This window comes from Oncorhynchus gorbuscha, unplaced genomic scaffold (assembly GCF_021184085.1).
Source record: "Oncorhynchus gorbuscha isolate QuinsamMale2020 ecotype Even-year unplaced genomic scaffold, OgorEven_v1.0 Un_scaffold_2443, whole genome shotgun sequence".
In the NCBI taxonomy this organism is placed as follows: Eukaryota; Metazoa; Chordata; class Actinopteri; order Salmoniformes; family Salmonidae; genus Oncorhynchus; species Oncorhynchus gorbuscha.
In genome coordinates, this window is record NW_025746953.1 from 32,501 (window position 1) to 45,842 (window position 13,342).

The 13,342-nt window shown below is 43.9% G+C and overlaps 1 long non-coding RNA gene across 1 annotated transcript; it reads left to right on the forward strand.

Moving 5' to 3' along the window:
- Window positions 1-3,539: 3,539 nt before the first annotated feature.
- On the forward strand, window positions 3,540-5,839 carry LOC124025773. Its single transcript, XR_006837220.1, has 3 exons — window positions 3,540-3,643; window positions 3,886-3,960; window positions 5,714-5,839. It is a non-coding gene; the product is annotated as an uncharacterized LOC124025773 (long non-coding RNA).
- Window positions 5,840-13,342: the final 7,503 nt, after the last annotated feature.

Here is a 13,342-nt window from a genome sequence, read left to right on the forward strand (position 1 = left end):
ACCTTACACTACGTACCTCTAACCCTACTACTACCTTACACTACGTACCTCTAACCCTACTACTACCTTACGCTACGTTATTTCTCTTTGTCCTTAGTTATTCTGTTTTCATGTGTCTCCATAGTTACGGTGTCTCTCTTTCTCCGTAGCTACGCAGACATCCTTTTTCTGACCGTACCTTCAGGGAACATGTTGGAGTTTAATCTGACCAATGAGAAGCTGATTCTGTTCTCAGCCAAGGCTCCACAGGTCAAACACATCGTGGACTGCTTCATCATTGAGATCAAGAAGGTGAGAAACACAATACTAAATACTAACACACTACCAGAAACACAATACTAAATACTAACATACTACCAGAACCACAATACTAAATACTAACACACTACTAGAACCACAATACTAAATACTAACACACTACTAGAAACACAATACTAAATACTAACACACTACTTTATTACTGACCTCAAGAAGGTAGAACCACAATACTAAATACTAACACACTACTAGAAACACACTACTAGAAACACACTACTAAATACTAACACACTACTAGAAACACACTACTAGAAACACAATACTAAATACTAACACACTACCAGAAACACAATACTAAATACTAACACACTACTAGAAACACGCTACTAGAAACACAATACTAAATACCAACACACTACTAGAACCACAATACTAAATACTACCAACACAACTAGAACACTACTAAAGAAACACACTACTAGAAACACAATACTAAATACTAAACACTACTAGAAACACACTACTAGAAACACAATACTAAATACTAACACACTACTAGAAACACACTACTAAATACTAACACACTACTAGAAACACGCTACTAGAAACACAATACTAAATACCAACACACTACTAGAAACACAATACTAAATACTAACACACTACTAGAAACACAATACTAAATACTAACACACTACTAGAAACACAGTACTAAATACTAACACACTACTTTATTACTGACGTCAAAAAGGTAGAAACACAATACTAAATACTAACACACTACCAGAAACACAATACTAAATACTAACACACTACTAGAACCACAATACTAAATACTAACACACTACTAGAAACACAATACTAAATACTAACACACTACTAGAAACACAATACTAAATACTAACACACTACTAGAAACACAATACTAAATACTAACACACTACTAGAAACACAATACTAAATACTAACACACTACTAGAAACACAATACTAAATACTAACACACTACTAGAAACACAATACTAAATACTAACACACTACTAGAAACACAATACTAAATACTAACACACTACTAGAAACACAATACTAAATACTAACACACTACTAGAAACACAATACTAAATACTAACACACGACTAGAAACACAATACTAAATACTAACACACTACTAGAAACACAATACTAAATACTAACACACTACTAGAAACACAATACTAAATACTAACACACTACTAGAAACACAATACTAAATACTAACACACTACTAGAAACACAATACTAAATACTAACACACTACTAGAACCACAATACTAAATACTAACACACTACTAGAAACACAATACTAAATACTAACACACTACTAGAAACAATACTAAATACTAACACACTACTAGAAACACAATACTAAATACTAACACACTACTAGAACCACAATACTAAATACTAACACACTACTAGAAACACAATACTAGAAACACAATACTAAATACTAACACACTACTAGAAACACAATACTAAATACTAACACACTACTAGAAACACAATTCAACACAAACAATGTGGCTCTACCATTTAATATATCTGATAAGGGATGTGGCTCTACCATTTAATATCTCTGATAAGGGATGTGGCTCTACCATTTAATATCTCTGATAAGGGATGTGGCTCTACCATTTAATATCTCTGATAAGGGATGTGGCTCTACCATTTAATATCTCTGATAAGGGATGTGGCTCTACCATTTAATATCTCTGATAAGGGATGTGGCTCTACCATTTAATATCTCTGATAAGGGATGTGGCTCTACCATTTAATATCTCTGATAAGGGATGTGGCTCTACCATTTAATATCTCTGATAAGGGATGTGGCTCTACCATTTAATATCTCTGATAAGGGATGTGGCTCTACCATTTAATATCTCTGATAAGGGATGTGGCTCTACCATTTAATATCTCTGATAAGGGATGTGGCTCTACCATTTAATATCTCTGATAAGGGATGTGGCTCTACCATTTAATATCTCTGATAAGGGATGTGGCTCTACCATTTAATATCTCTGATAAGGGATGTGGCTCTACCATTTAATATCTCTGATAAGGGATGTGGCTCTACCATTTAATATCTCTGATAAGGGATGTGGCTCTACCATTTAATATCTCTGATAAGGGATGTGGCTCTACCATTTAATATCTCTGATAAGGGATGTGGCTCTACCATTTAATATCTCTGATAAGGGATGTGGCTCTACCATTTAATATCTCTGATAAGGGATGTGGCTCTACCATTTAATATCTCTGATAAGGGATGTGGCTCTACCATTTAATATCTCTGATAAGGGATGTGGCTCTACCATTTAATATCTCTGATAAGGGATGTGGCTCTACCATTTAATATCTCTGATAAGGGATGTGGCTCTACCATTTAATATCTCTGATAAGGGATGTGGCTCTACCATTTAATATCTCTGATAAGGGATGTGGCTCTACCATTTAATATCTCTGATAAGGGATGTGGCTCTACCATTTAATATCTCTGATAAGGGATGTGGCTCTACCATTTAATATCTCTGATAAGGGATGTGGCTCTACCATTTAATATCTCTGATAAGGGATGTGGCTCTACCATTTAATATCTCTGATAAGTGGATTTGTTGTTTTGTTATCGGAAATATAAATTACCCCTCCTCCCCCTCTTCCTCCTCCCCTCCTCCTCCTATTCCGCCCTCCCCCTCTCCCTCCTCCTCTCCCCTCCTCCCCCTCTCCCTCCTCCTCTCCCCCTCCTCTCCCTCCCCCTCTCCCCCTCCTCTCCCCTCCTCCCCCTCTCCCCTCCTCCTCCTCTCCCCTCCTCCCCCTTTCCCTCCCCCTCTCCCCCTCCTCCCTCCTCTCCCTCCTCCCCCCTCTCCCCCCTCCTCCCCTCCCCTCCTCTCCCTCCTCCTCTCCCCTCCTCCCCCTCTCCCCCTCCTCTCCCCTCCTCCCCCTCTCCCTCCCCCTCTCCCCTCCTCCTCCTCTCCCCTCCTCCCCCTCTCCCTCCTCCCCCCTCTCCCTCCTCCTATTCCACCCTCCCCCTTTCCCTCCTCCTCTCTCCTCTCCCTCCCCTCCTCCTCCTCCTCCTCCTCCCCTCCCCTCCTCCCCCTCTCCCTCCTCCTATTCCGCCCCTCCCCCTTTCCCTCCTCCTCTCCCCTCTCCCTCCCCCTCTCCTCCCCCCTCCTCCCCCTCCTCCTATTCCGCCCTCCCCCTTTCCCTCCCCTCCCCCTCTCCCCTCCTCCTCTTCCAGGACTCTGAGTATGTGGTAGCAGAGCGTAACTTCGTGACAGACGAGCGTCCTCTGCTCGCTTTCCATAAAGGTGACATCATCAGGCTGCAAGTCACGGAAGGACTGGAAAAGGGTGAGCCCCGCCCCCTCCCCCCATACACACTGATGACATCACAGCCCTACACACATACGTCCTCTAATTATAACTATGTGTGTGTGTGTGTGTGTGTGTGTGTGTGTGTGTGTGTGTGTGTGTGTGTGTGTGTGTGTGTGTGTGTGTGTGTGTGTGTGTGTGTGTGTGTGTGTGTGTGTGTGTGTGTGTGTGTGTGTGTGTGTGTGTGTGTGTGTGTGTGTGTGTGTGTGTGTGTGTTACAGGATACAGCTACGGCTCTGTTGTGAGGAAGAAGGTGATGTTTCTGGAGGAGATGAAGAGAGACACGCCAGACTTTGGTGAGATGACATCTCTCTCCTCTTCCTCCACCTCATCTCTCTCCTCTTCCTTCACCTCATCTCATCATTCTCCTCTTCCTTCACCTCATCTCTCTCTCCTCTTCCTCCACCTCATCTCCTCTTCCTCCACGTCATCTCTCTCTCCTCTTCCTCCACGTTATCTCGCTTTTCTCTTCTCTTCCTCCACCTCATCTCTCTCTCCTCTTCCTCCACCACATCTCTCCCCTCTTCCTCCACCTCATCTCTCTCCTCTTCCTCCACCTCATCTCTCCCCTCTTCCTCCACCTCATCTTTCTCCTATTCCTCCACCTCTTCTCTCTCTCCTCTTCCTTCACCTCATCTCTCTCTCCTCTTCCTCCACCTCATCTCTCTCCTCTTCCTCCACCTCATCTCTCCCCTCTTCCTCCACCTCATCTCTCTCCTCTTCCTCCACTTCATCTCGCTTTTCTCCCCTCTTCCTCCACCTCATCTCTCTCCTCTTCCTCCACCTCATCTCTCTCCTCTTCCTCCACCTCATCTCTCTCCATTCTTCCTCCACCTCATCTCTCTCCTCTTCATCTCTCTCCTCTTCCTTCACCTCATCTCTCTCTCCTCTTCCTCCACCTCATCTCTCTCTCCTCTTCATTCACCTCATCTCTCTCCTCTTCATCTCTCCCCTCCTATTCCACCTCATCTCTCTCTCCTCTTCCTCCACCTCATCTCTCTCTCCTCTTCCTTCACCTCATCTCTCTCCTCTTCCTCCACCTCATCTCTCTCCTCTTCCTCCACCTCATCTCTCCTCTTCCTTCACCTCATCTCTCTCCTCTTCCTCCACCTCATCTCTCTCCTCTTCATCTCTCTCCTCTTCCTTCACCTCATCTCTCTCCCCTCTTCCTCCACCTCATCTCTCTCCTCTTCATCTCTCTCCTCTTCCTTCACCTCATCTCTCTCCCCTCTTCCTCCACCTCATCTCTCTCCTCTTCATCTCTCTCCTCTTCCTCCTCTTCATCTCTCTCATCTTCCTCCACCTCATCTCTCTCCTCTTCCTCCACCTCATCTCTCTCCTCTTCCTCCAACTCATCTCTCTCCTCTTCCTCCACCTCATCTCTCTCCTCTTCCTCCACCTAATCTCTCTCCCCTCTTCCTCCACCTCATCTCTCTCCTCTTCATCTCTCTCCTCTTCCTCCACCTCATCTCTCTCCTCTTCATCTCTCTCCTCTTCCTTCACCTCATCTCTCTCCCCTCTTCCTCCACCTCATCTCTCTCCTCTTCATCTCTCTCCTCTTCCTTCACCTCATCTCTCTCCTCTTCCTCCACCTCATCTCTCTCATCTTCCTCCACCTCATCTCTCTCCTCTTCCTCCACCTCATCTCTCTCATCTCTCTCCACCTCATCTCTCTCCTCTTCCTTCACCTCATCTCTCTCCCCTCTTCCTCCACCTCATCTCTCTCCTCTTCATCTCTCTCCTCTTCCTTCACCTCATCTCTCTCCTCTTCCTCCACCTCATCTCTCTCATCTTCCTCCACCTCATCTCTCTCCTCTTCCTTCACCTCATCTCTCTCATCTTCCTCCACCTCATCTCTCTCATCTTCCTCCACCTCATCTCTCTCATCTTCCTTCACCTCATCTCTCTCATCTTCCTCCACCTCATCTCTCTCCTCTTCCTCCACCTCATCTCTCTCCTCTTCCTCCACCTCATCTCTCTCCTCTTCCTCCACCTCATCTCTCCATCCGTCTCTCCTGTGTGTGTTTCCCCTGTCTGTTGTTCTACCAGGTTGGCAGTTTGGAGGGGTGTTTGGTCGTGCAGGGGCGTTCCCGACAGATTGTGTCCGTCCCGTCGCCGCCCCAGACTTCCTGTCCATCCCGGTTGACCGCAGGGCGGAGCTTAAAGGAGGAGCAGGGCGGGTTGCCGTGACATCAGCTATGGCTGTGGCCGTGGCGTCCAGCGCGGCCGCTCACGAGATAGACCCAACCCTGGAGGTGCAAACTGATACACACACTGTAGTACACCAGATAGACCCCACCCTGGAGGTACACACTGATACACACACTACTACAATACCACTGTACTGCCATACTACTGTACTAGTATACTACTGTACTACTGTACTAATATACTACTATACTACTGCACTAGTATACTACTGTACTGCCATACTACTGTACTAGTATACTACTGTACTACTGTACTAATATACTACTATACTACTGCACTAGTATACTACTGTACTAGTATACTACTATACTACTGCACTAGTATACTACTATACTACTGTGCTACTATACTAATATACTACTGTACTACTATACTACTGTACTAATATACTACTGTACTACTATACTACTATACTACTGTACTACTGTACTACTATACTACTGCACTAATATACTACTGTGCTACTGTACTACTATACTACTGTACTACTGTACTACTGTACTACTATACTACTGTACTACTGTACTAATATACTAATATACTAATATACTACTGTACTACTGTACTAATATACTACTATACTACTGTACTACTGTACTACTATACTACTGTACTACTGTACTAATATACTAATATACTAATATACTACTGTACTACTGTACTACTGTACTACTATACTACTGTACTACTGTACTAATATACTACTATACTACTGCACTAGTATACTACTGTACTGCCATACTACTGTACTAGTATACTACTATACTAGTATACTACTGTACTAATATACTACTATACTACTGCACTAATATACTACTATACTACTATACTACTGTACTACTGTACTAATATACTACTGTACTACTATACTACTGTACTACTGTACTACTGTACTAATATACTACTGTACTACTATACTACTGTACTACTGTACTAATATACTACTATACTACTATACTACTGTACTACTATACTACTGTACTGCTGTACTACTGTACTACTGTACTAATATACTACTATACTACTATACTACTGTACTACTATACTACTGTACTACTGTACTACTGTACTAATATACTACTGTACTAGTATACTACTGTACTACTATACTACTATACTACTGTACTACTGTACTACTGTACTAATATACTACTGTACTACTGTACTAATATACTACTATACTACTGAACTAGTATACTACTGTACTAGTATACTACTATACTAGTATACTACTATACTGCTGCACTAGTATACTACTGTACTAGTATACTACTATACTAGTATACTACTGTACTAATATACTACTATACTACTGCACTAGTATACTACTGTACTGCCATACTACTGTACTAGTATACTACTGTACTACTGTACTACTATACTACTATACTACTGTGCTACTATACTAATATACTACTGTACTACTATACTACTGTACTAATATACTACTGTAATACTGTACTACTATACTACTATACTACTGTACTACTGTACTACTATACTACAGTACTACTGTACTAATATACTAATATACTAATATACTACTGTACTACTGTACTACTATACTACTGTACTACTGTACTAATATACTACTGTACTACTATACTACTATACTACTGCACTACTATACCACTGTACTACTATACTACTATACTACTGTACTAATATACTACTGTACTACTATACTATTATACTACTATACCACTGTACTACTATACTACTGTACTACTATACTACTATACTACTGCACTACTATACTACTATACTACTATACTACTATACTACTGTACTACTCTACTACTGTACTAATATACTAGTGTACTAATATACTACTGTACTACTATACTACTGCACTACTATACTACTATACTACTATACTACTGTACTACTGTACTACTGTACTAATATACTACTGTACTACTATACTACTGTACTACTGTACTAATATACTACTGTACTACTATACTACTGTACTACTGTACTAATACACTACTATACTACTATACTACTGTACTACTATACTACTGTACTGCTGTACTGCTGTACTACTGTACTACTATACTACTATACTACTATACTACTGTACTACTGTACTACTGTACTACTATACTACTGTACTAGTATACTACTGTACTAATATACTACTATACTACTGTACTGCCATACTAATGTACTGGTGTACTAGTATATTACTATACTACTGTACTACTGTATACATGTTGCTGTGGTTTAGGAGGGGTTTGATGAGGTTCTAGAGGTCAACGAGAGCGTTCTGTACTACTGTACTACTGTATACATGTTGCTGTGGTTTAGGAGGGGTTTGATGAGGTCACAGAGGTCGACGAGAGCGTTCTGTACTACTGTACTACTGTATACATGTTGCTGTGGTTTAGGAGGGGTTTGATGAGGTCCTAGAGGTCGACGAGAGTGTTCTGTACTACTGTATACATGTTGCTGTGGTTTAGGAGGGGTTTGATGAGGTCCCAGAGGTCGACGAGAGCGTTCTGTACTACTGTACTACTGTATACATGTTGCTGTGGTTTAGGAGGGGTTTGATGAGGTCCTAGAGGTCGACGAGAGCGTTCTGTCCTACTGTATACATGTTGCTGTGGTTTAGGAGGGGTTTGATGAGGTCCTAGAGGTCGACGAGAGCGTTCTGTACTACTGTATACATGTTGCTGTGGTTTAGGAGGGGTTTGATGAGGTCCTAGAGGTCAACGAGAGCGTTCTGTACTACCGTATACATGTTGCTGTGTTTTAGGAGGGGTTTGATGAGGTCCTAGAGGTCGACGAGAACATTCTGTCCTACTGTACTACTGTATACATGTTGCTGTGGTTTAGGAGGGGTTTGATGAGGTCCTAGAAGTCGACGAGAGCGTTCTGTACTACTGTATACATGTTGCTGTGGTTTAGGAGGGGTTTGATGAGGTCCTAGAGGTCGACGAGAGCGTTCTGTACTACTGTACTACTGTATACATGTTGCTGTGGTTTAGGAGGGGTTTGGTGAGGTCCTAGAGGTCGACGAGAGCGTTCTGTACTACTGTATACATGTTGCTGTGGTTTAGGAGGGGTTTGATGAGGTCCTAGAGGTCGACGAGAGCGTTCTGTACTACTGTATACATGTTGCTGTGGTTTAGGAAGGGTTTGATGTGGTCCTAGAGGTCGACGAGAGAGTTCTGTACTACTGTATACATGTTGCTGTGGTTTAGGAGGGGTTTGATGAGGTCCTAGAGGTCGACGAGAGCGTTCTGTACTACTGTACTACTGTATACATGTTGCTGTGGTTTAGGAGGGGTTTGATGAGGTCCTAGAGGTCAACGAGAGCGTTCTGTACAACTGTACTACTGTATACATGTTGCTGTTGTTTAGGAGGGGTTTGATGAGGTCCTAGAGGTCGACGAGAGCGTTCTGTACTACTGTATACATGTTGCTGTGGTTTAGGAGGGGTTTGATGAGGTCCTAGAGGTCGACGAGAGCGTTCTGTACTACTGTACTACTGTATACATGTTGCTGTGGTTAAGGAGGGGTTTGATGAGGTCCTAGAGGTCGACGAGAGCGTTCTGTACTACTGTACTACTGTATACATGTTGCTGTGGTTTAGGAGGGGTTTGGTGAGGTCCTAGAGGTCAACGAGAGCGTTCTGTACTACTGTATACATGTTGCTGTGGTTTAGGAGGGGTTTGGTGAGGTCCTAGAGGTCAACGAGAGCGTTCTGTACTACTGTATACATGTTGCTGTGGTTTAGGAGGGGTTTGATGGGTTTGACGTTCTGACTGTACTACTGTACATGTTGCTGTGGTTTAGGAGGGGTTTGATGAGGTCTAGAGGTCAAGGAGAGCGTTCTGTACTACTGTATACATGTTGCTGTGATTTAGGAGGGGTTTGATGAGGTCACAGAGGTCGACGAGAGCGTTCTGTACTACTGTACTACTGTATACATGTTGCTGTGGTTTAGGAGAGGTTTGATGAGGTCCTAGAGGTCGACGAGAGCGTTCTGTACTACTGTATACATGTTGCTGTGGTTTAGGAGGGGTTTGATGAGGTCCCAGAGATCAACGAGAGCGTTCTGTACTACTGTATACATGTTGCTGTGATTTAGGAGGGGTTTGATGAGGTCCTAGAGGTCAACGAGAGCGTTCTGTACTACTGTACTACTGTATACATGTTGCTGTGGTTTAGGAGGGGTTTGATGAGGTCCTAGAGGTCAACGAGAGCGTTCTGTACTACTGTATACATGTTGCTGTGGTTTAGGAGGGGTTTGATGAGGTCCCAGAGGTCGACGAGAGCGTTCTGTACTACTGTATACATGTTGCTGTGGTTTAGGAGGGGTTTGATGAGGTCCTAGAGGTCGACGAGAGCGTTCTGTCCTACTGTATACATGTTGCTGTGGTTTAGGAGGGGTTTGATGAGGTCCTAGAGGTCGACGAGAGCGTTCTGTACTACTGTACTACTGTATACATGTTGCTGTGGTTAAGGAGGGGTTTGATGAGGTCCTAGAGGTCGACGAGAGCGTTCTGTACTACTGTACTACTGTATACATGTTGCTGTGGTTTAGGAGGGGTTTGGTGAGGTCCTAGAGGTCAACGAGAGCGTTCTGTACTACTGTATACATGTTGCTGTGGTTTAGGAGGGGTTTGGTGAGGTCCTAGAGGTCAACGAGAGCGTTCTGTACTACTGTATACATGTTGCTGTGGTTTAGGAGGGGTTTGATGAGGTCCTAGAGGTCGACGAGAACGTTCTGTACTACTGTACTACTGTATACATGTTGCTGTGGTTTAGGAGGGGTTTGATGAGGTCCTAGAGGTCAAGGAGAGCGTTCTGTACTACTGTATACATGTTGCTGTGGTTTAGGAGGGGTTTGATGAGGTCACAGAGGTCGACGAGAGCGTTCTGTACTACTGTACTACTGTATACATGTTGCTGTGGTTTAGGAGGGGTTTGATGAGGTCCCAGAGATCAACGAGAGCGTTCTGTACTACTGTATACATGTTGCTGTGATTTAGGAGGGGTTTGATGAGGTCCTAGAGGTCAACGAGAGCGTTCTGTACTACTGTACTACTGTATACATGTTGCTGTGGTTTAGGAGGGGTTTGATGAGGTCCTAGAGGTCAACGAGAGCGTTCTGTACTACTGTATACATGTTGCTGTGGTTTAGGAGGGGTTTGATGAGGTCCCAGAGGTCGACGAGAGCGTTCTGTACTACTGTACTACTGTATACATGTTGCTGTGGTTTAGGAGGGGTTTGATGAGGTCCTAGAGGTCGACGAGAGCGTTCTGTCCTACTGTATACATGTTGCTGTGGTTTAGGAGGGGTTTTAATGAGGTCCTAGAGGTCGACGAGAGCGTTCTGTACTACTGTACTACTGTATACATGTTGCTGTGGTTTAGGAGGGGTTTGATGAGGTCCTAGAGGTCAACAAGAGCGTTCTGTACAACTGTACTACTGTATACATGTTGCTGTTGTTTAGGAGGGGTTTGATGAGGTCCTAGAGGTCGACGAGAGCGTTCTGTACTACTGTATACATGTTGCTGTGGTTTAGGAGGGGTTTGATGAGGTCCTAGAGGTCGACGAGAGCGTTCTGTACTACTGTACTACTGTATACATGTTGCTGTGGTTAAGGAGGGGTTTGATGAGGTCCTAGAGGTCGACGAGAGCGTTCTGTACTACTGTACTACTGTATACATGTTGCTGTGGTTTAGGAGGGGTTTGGTGAGGTCCTAGAGGTCAACGAGAGCGTTCTGTCCTACTGTATACATGTTGCTGTGGTTTAGGAGGGGTTTGATGAGGTCCTAGAGGTCTACGAGAGCGTTCTGTACTACTGTATACATGGTGCTGTGGTTTAGGAGCGGTTTGATGAGGTCCCAGAGGTCGACGAGGCGTTCTGTACTAATGTATACATGTTGCTGTGGTTTAGGAGGGGTTTGATGAGGTCCCAGAGGTCGACGAGAGCGTTCTGTACTACTGTATACATGTTGCTGTGGTTTAGGAGCGGTTTGATGAGGTCCTAGAGGTCGACGAGAGCGTTCTGTACTACTGTATACATGTTGCTGTGGTTTAGGAGGGGTTTGATGAGGTCCTAGAGATCGACGAGAGCGTTCTGTACTACTGTATACATGTTGCTGTGGTTTAGGAAGGGTTTGATGTGGTCCTAGAGGTCGACGAGAGCGTTCTGTACTACTGTACTACTGTATACATGTTGCTGTGGTTAGGAGGGGTTTGATGAGGTCCTAGAGGTCAACTAGAGCGTTCTGTACAATTGTACTACTGTATACATGTTGCTGTGGTTTAGGAGGGGTTTGATGAGGTCCTAGAGGTCGACGAGAGCGTTCTGTACTACTGTATACATGTTGCTGTGGTTTAGGAGGGGTTTGATGAGGTCCTAGAGGTCGACGAGAGCGTTCTGTACTACTGTACTACTGTATACATGTTGCTGTGGTTTAGGAGGGGTTTGATGAGGTCCTAGAGGTCAACGAGAGCGTTCTGTACTACTGTATACATGTTGCTGTGTTTTAGGAGGGGTTTGATGAGGTCCTAGAGGTCGACGAGAACATTCTGTCCTACTGTACTACTGTATACATGTTGCTGTGGTTTAGGAGGGGTTTGATGAGGTCCTAGAGGTTGACGAGAGCGTTCTGTACTACTGTATACATGTTGCTGTGGTTTAGGAGGGTTTGATGAGGTCCTAGAGGTCAACGAGAGCGTTCTGTACTACCGTATACATGTTGCTGTGGTTTAGGAGGGGTTTGATGAGGTCCTAGAGGTCAACGAGAACATTCTGTACTACTGTACTACTGTATACATGTTGCTGTGGTTTAGGAGGGGTTTGATGAGGTCCTAGAGGTCGACGAGAGCGTTCTGTACTACTGTATACATGTTGCTGTGGTTTAGGAGGGGTTTGATGAGGTCCTAGAGGTCAACGAGAGCGTTCTGTACTACTGTATACATGTTGCTGTGTTTTAGGAGGGGTTTGATGAGGTCCTAGAGGTCGACGAGAACATTCTGTCCTACTGTACTACTGTATACATGTTGCTGTGGTTTAGGAGGGGTTTGATGAGGTCCTAGAGGTTGACGAGAGCGTTCTGTACTACTGTATACATGTTGCTGTGGTTTAGGAGGGGTTTGATGAGGTCCTAGAAGTTGACGAGAGCGTTCTGTACTACTGTATACATGTTGCTGTGGTTTAGGAGGGGTTTGATGAGGTCCTAGAGGTCGACGAGAGCGTTCTGTACTACTGTATACATGTTGCTGTGGTTTAGGAGGGGTTTGATGAGGTCCTAGAGGTCAACGAGAGCGTTCTGTACTACCGTATACATGTTGCTGTGTTTTAGGAGGGGTTTGATGAGGTGCTAGAGGTCAACGAGAGCGTTCTGTACTACTGTACTACTTTATACATGTTGCTGTGGTTTAGGAGGGGTTTGATGAGGTCACAGAGGTCAACGAGAACATTCTGTCCTACTGTACTACTG